Consider the following 6,517-nt stretch of genomic DNA (forward strand, 5'->3'; position numbering starts at 1 on the left):
CCCGTGTCCCCTGCATTGGCAGGTGGACTCTCAACCACTGCGCCACCAGGGAAGCCCCCTCTCATATACTTTAAATCATCTCTAGATTGCTTATAATACCAAGTAAATGCTATGTAAATAGTTGTATATATAATGTAAATGCTATGTAAATAGTTGCCACAGGGTGGCAAATTCAAGCTTTATTTTTTGGAACTTTCTGGAATTTTTTCCCCAAGCGTTTGCACGCAGAGTTGGTTGAATCCACAGATGCAGAACCCGTCGATACAGAGGGCCAACTGTATATGTTATTCCTGCTCTGACAGCTTGCTGTACACACACACACACACACACACACACACACACACACCAGCATTCTCCTACTTGAATAAGGCTTTATGTCCAAGGTCATGCTTTTTGCCCTTCCTCCTTTGGTTCACTCTCTTTCCTTACCAGGAGAAAAAAGAAGTTTTCATTAGGGCGGGGATAATCCTCAACAGTGTATTTTGTTTGTTTATTTCATTTTTTTTTTAAGTAAAAAGACAGATGAATAATAAAATCAATAGGAGAAGTAGTAGGAGTACTAGTACTAGTAGTCATAATAGTGAGTGCCTCCTATGGGCAAGGAACGGTCCGTACATTGCTAATACTAATGACAACCCAGTGATTTAGGTTTTATTGTCCCCATTTTATGGACAAGGAAACTGAGGCTTAGAAATCAAGGGAACTTGCCCAAAGTGGACACCTTTTAAATGACAGAACTGAGATGCTTAATGCCACTCTGTTGACACAAATGCTTGGTCACCACACTGCCTCAGTCTCCTTTCTGTTTAAAACGGAGGGACCGTAGCATCTACTTTTGTTTTATCAGGGCTCCACTGGCTGGGTAGCCATAGAATTTCCACTCGTTATTTACATGCAGACAGTAAGTGCTGGGGTGCCTCCTCCACATGCACAGCCTTCTTTCCATCATGTTATATATTACAATAGCTTTCACTAGCTGCTTGTTATGTAAGATGTTCCACGTGACATCTCTGCTTTGCCCTCTTTCTTACAGTCCCTGAAGCCTCTTAAAGATCTTTCTAATGTCCTCATCCCCTCATCCATCAATTTCTATTTTATAGGTCTAGCCCTCCTTTGATATTTCTCTGTACATCACTTTCCTGGCCTTCCCTTTTAGGTCTTTGCCTTTTCTTTTTCCCACTACCTCTTCGTTGTCATGCCCTTTCCACAGGTCAGCCTCTCCTGATACTGTATAGCCTGTGTTCAATGATGTCAACTCCTCCTATTAGTGTTTCAGTGTTAGCAGGAGGAATTTGAAGCCTGCCCCCGAGTTGTCTTCTTCTGGTATCTTACTTTGAAACAAAAAAGCATTAAATTGTAAGTCAATTCTGCATTGATCAAGGCTGGCTCCCATCCCCACTGCCTGGCTGTGACCACTGAATGCTGAAACTCTGAGTTTTCTTCTGTGGTTGATCTATTGTTGCACAGGGCCAAGAAAAAGTCGTCATCAACAAAACTGCATACCCTGTTGGCAGAAGTCAGGCAGAAAAGCTGGCAGCCAAAACTTGCTCAGTTCTACCTTTCTTTTCTTTTCTTATTCTACCTTTCTTTTCTAATGATAACTTTAACCTCTCTAATTTGCTTCCTTTTTATTTCCCTACTCCTATTGCATCTTACTGTTCTCCCAAGTGCAGCCGGACAGCCCTTATCCCTCACATTTGCATTTTCTTTTTTCTCCTCTCCTTCTGTTCTGCTCACTTATCCCTTTGGTTTGATTCTCATCTCAGTTTATTTGGATTATTCTTTTAGCTTTTAAAAAAATTCAGCAAGCACCTATTGAATGCCTACTGTGTGCCGGCTACTAAACTAAGCGCCGGTTCCTGCCCTCAAAGAGTTCAGTATTTCCATGTGCTCTGAATACTTGTGCAACCCCTGGGTGGAAGAAAGAGAGAGATTAAAAGAGCGTGTTAGTTGGTCACCCATATATACACGGGGTGCAGAAAAATGCACAAAATGGCTTTTATTCCCCGTTTAAATCACACATTCTAACCAATCCGAATCTATAGGACTTGTTGATTTTGAGTGGCCCCTTACTACTCCACTCAATTCTCAGTTCCTCAGTGGGCACAAGACCTCTGTTCTAGATTCTTTGGAGCACTCCTCCCCCTCTTGCAGTCGGTGGGAAAACTTTCCCTGCCTCTTCTCTCCATCCACCTGGACCTCTGGGAACTTTCCTGTCTGATGTGGGTGTCTAGATTGGGTAGTCACTCAGCTCCATCCAGTTCCAAACTTGAATGGAGATGAAGAAGCCTCTCCAGTCCTGTGAGTGGAGGGGGATGGAGAGAGCAGAAACCAAAGACTGGTCTCGGGGTGGAATCTCTTTGAGAAAGCTGAACATTCCACACCATCATTGACATTCTCTTGGCATGCCTTTTTGGTGGATTATGAGGCTAGAAGAGTCTCTGTCCCTTTACCTATCTTGATTTACAGTAACAAAAAACCCTCCAATTAATATAGCTTGAATTTTTTGCCAGTCCTTGGTTAGGGAGATAATGAGAAAAAAACATGTAATCTGCTCTCTTTCCATTTTGGGAAGTGTGATGTGCTCTGCCTGGGTGTTGCTGGAACTCTGCTTGCTTCTCCGAAACTCCCCCTTTCCATCCAAGCACTTTGCACCCCTTTGTTTGATATATATTTCCTTTCTCCAAACTTCTTCACATCTGCATTTAGATACCTAATAGGTTCCTCAAATTTAAAAGGTCCCAAACTCAGTTGAGGATTTCCCCCATCCCTGAACCTGTGCCTCTCTCATTCTTCCCCATCTCAAAAAACGTCACCCCGATTAACCTAGTTGCTCAGGCTGAGACACTGAGAGTCATCCTTGACCCTCTCTCACACTCCATGTCCAATTCATCAGCACAGCTTACTCGCTTTAACTGGCTTTGCCTTTAAAATGGATGCTGATGGGGACGCGCCGGCCCGGCTGCAGGCGAGTGAGCGCCCTTCGGGGTCGCCTGGGCTCCCCGCCGCCGCCGCCGAGCAGCCAGGAGGGAGCCGGCCCCCACGAGGCCACCAGGCCCTCGGTTTAAATGTAAGACTGGATGTTTAGTTCTCCTTCTAAGCCATATTGTTCCAACAAGCTACAGAGTCATAATGTGGCAAAGTATCCTCTTTGAGAGGTGAATATTACGGAAAGAAAACGGCTGACAGAGGTGGGAAGATTGTTCCAGGGCATGTGTATATTGAAGTAGAGTATGATTAAGAATACAAAGTGGGGCTTCTCTGGTGGTGCAGTGGTTGAGAGTCCGCCTGCCGATGCAGAGGACATGGGTTCGTGCCTCGGTCCAGGAAGATCCCACATGCCGCGGAGCGGCTGGGCCCGTGAGCCATGGCCGCTGAGCCTGTGCGTCCGGAGCCTGTGCTCCGCAACGGGAGAGGCCACAACAGTGAGAGGCCCGCGTACTGCAAAAAAAACAAACAAAAAAAAAAACGAAGCGAAGGACAGAAAGGTCATGATAAAACAAGGTGAGCGATACATTCTGGTGAAGAAGACCAGCGATGACTGGTTGCAGGTCAAGCTGGACGAGAACTCCAAGGCGTTTTATGTGCCTGCCCAGTACGTGAGGGAGGTCGGCCACAGAGGCCTGATGCCGCCTGTGCAACAGGCAGCGGGGCTGACGCATCATTCTGTGAAAACGATGCAGAGTCTCCACCTTCAGAGGTCAACAGAAAATGTGAACAAATTGCCCGAGCTTTCAAGTTTTGGAAAGCCATTGCCGTCTGTTCAAGGAACAGGTCTTATTCGTGATGCCAATCAGAATTTTGGACCCAATTATATTCCAGGTCAGACTGTCAACCTCAGCCTGAACCTGGCCCATAATAGTGGAAAGTTCAACAGTGACTCACATTCTCCCAAAGTTTCTGGCCAGAATAGGACGCGTTTATTTGGTCACTTTCCCGGTCCAGAGCTCTTGGACGTAGAGAAAGCTGGCTTCTCCCAGGAACAGTCCTGTGATTCAGCAGGAGAAGGCTCGGAACGGATATATCAAGATTCAGAGTCCGGTGATGAGTTTAGCAGCAGCTCCACTGAGCAGATAAGGACGACAACACCTCCAAATCAAGGGCGGTCAGATTCTCCTGTCTGCGCTAACCTGCAAGAACTGAAAATATCCCAGTCGTCTCTCCCCCGCCGCCGATCCCCGGAAGCCCAGCAATTCAGATTAATGGAGAATGGGAACCTCATAAAGATAGTTCAGGGCATTGTTATCACTATAACAGAGGAACACAGGAAAGGACTCAGAAACCCCCTCGTTGGACTCGAGATACAAACATAAGCAAAGGAGATTCCCAAAGTCCAGGAGATCAAGAGTGGCTCAAGCGTGTTGATGATCAAGGTAGACAATATTACTACAGTGCAGATGGATCTCGGTCAGAATGGGAGTTGCCAAAGTATAATGCCTCATCTCGGCAGCAAAGAGAAATTATTAAAAGTGGGAGTCTGGACAGGTGGCTGCAAGAACCAATAGTGTTAACAAAGTGGAGACATAGCACCATTGTGTTGGACAGCAATGACAAGGAACCTCCAACTGCCTCAAAACCCTGCTACTCTGAAAATGAGTCTTCTCCCTCTTCACCAAAGAACCAAGATACAGACAGCAGTCCAAAGGGTCAAGAGAAATATGGATTATTAAATGTAACAAAAGTTACTGCAAATGGGAAAAAGGTTCGAAAGAACTAGTTGTCTTCTTGGGTCGTGTTGCAGGCTTCATCTTTACTGTTTACCAAAACTCAAGGAAGTAGCACAAGCTGGTTTGGGAGTAATCAGTCCAAACCAGAGTTCACGGTGGACCTTAAGGGGGCGATGATTGAGATTCAAAGGATAAATCCAGCAAAAAGAATGTATTTGAGCCAAAAACCCGTCAAGGGACAGAAGTGCTGATTCAGTTTGATAATGATGCTGTTATCAATGAGTGGTTTAAAGTTCTTAGTAGCACTATCAGTAATCAGACAGTAGAACCCGATGAAGCAATTGAGGGAGATGTATCAGATTCACCAGGAATAGAAAAGCACGATCAAGGAAAGGACCATAAAGATCTGAAGAAATTGCGTTCCACGAAAGTATCTAGCAGAGATTCTTCAGAACAGAAAAAAAAAAAAAACAAGAACAACTTAAAGAAGTGTCTTACACGACACCCCACTTTACAAGCTGTTCGTGGAAAAGGTTATATTAGAGATCAGGTATTTGGAACCAATCTTGCTAATCTGTGTCAGAGAGAGAATGGCACAGTGCCAAAATTTGTGAAATTGTGCACTGAACATGTTGAACAATATGGGTTGGATGTTGATGGGATTTACAGAGTTAGTGGCAACTTTGCGGTGATTGAGAAGCTGAGGTTTGCAGTCAACCGTGATGAGAAATTGGACTTGAAGGATAGTAAATAGGAAGATATTCATGTCATCACTGGAGCACTGAAAATGCTTTTTTGAGAATTACCAGAACCTCTCCTTACATTTGATCATTTTAATGATTTTGTGAATGCAGTTAAACAAGAACCAAGACGGCGTGTCTCTGCTGTGAAGGATCTAATCAAACGGTTGCCAAAGCCAAATCAGGACACAATGCAGACTCTGTTTAGACATCTCAAAAGAGTTATAGAAAACGGAGAAAAAAACAGAATGATGTATCAGAGTATAGCAATTGTGTCTTGTCCCACTCTGTTAAAGCCAGAGAAAGAGACTGGTAACATAGCAGTTTATACCGTCTACCAGAATCAGATTGTAGAGTTAATTCTTCTCGAGATAAATTCCATCTTCAGACATTGACTCTTACTGAAGACAACCTGTGGAAGAGAAGCCAGATTTCATCAGATTCCAAGTCCTTATACCTGATGTATTTTATGTTTGGACCAAGCAGTGACTCTTTGATTTTGCACTTTTCTGAGGGACCGGAAGGGAATGGGAGAGTCCAGATGCGTGATAGGCCCTCATATTTGCTGCTCTGTTGCAAGTTGATAGAACTGTGTGTACGTTTGAATTAATTTTATCCTGAATGTTTGCACTTCATACTCTGAATTCCAGTAAAAATCAAAACTTGCGATTCTAACCAGTCATATACACTGGATAATTTGGTACGGATACTACATTTTTTTCTCCTCAAACTGGATAATGTAGAATTTCTTCTTATGATTCAATAGGTTCATCACTCTATAAAACAAAACTTACTATCAGTTATTTTGAAAATGGTCCTGGGCATTTTAAACAAAATGAAGTATATCTGTTTTGAAACCTGTGTATTCTTTTTTCAGGGTTTCTTCCATACAGTGGCATCCTGACTGCTAGGACCCATTATAACCCAGATGCGATCCCTTGATGAAGGCTTGCTGTCTTCACGGAGTAGCACAGCAGCACACTAATAGTGCTTAAAACATTGTAATATACTGGACTTTAATTTAGCATAAGCCGGTTCAGGGTATTTTGGGGCTGTCTGTGCTACACTGACTTGTAGCTAACGATCCTAATTCTATTTAGTGCCATACTG

General features: G+C 43.8%; 1 pseudogene; it reads left to right on the forward strand.

Annotated features, from left to right (window-relative positions):
• Positions 1-2,932: 2,932 nt before the first annotated feature.
• Positions 2,933-5,802, forward strand: LOC136142219 (rho GTPase-activating protein 12 pseudogene; annotated as a pseudogene).
• The last annotated feature ends 715 nt before the right edge of the window (positions 5,803-6,517 follow it).

Source organism: Phocoena phocoena, chromosome X (genome assembly GCF_963924675.1).
Source record: "Phocoena phocoena chromosome X, mPhoPho1.1, whole genome shotgun sequence".
NCBI classification, from domain to species: domain Eukaryota; kingdom Metazoa; phylum Chordata; class Mammalia; order Artiodactyla; family Phocoenidae; genus Phocoena; species Phocoena phocoena.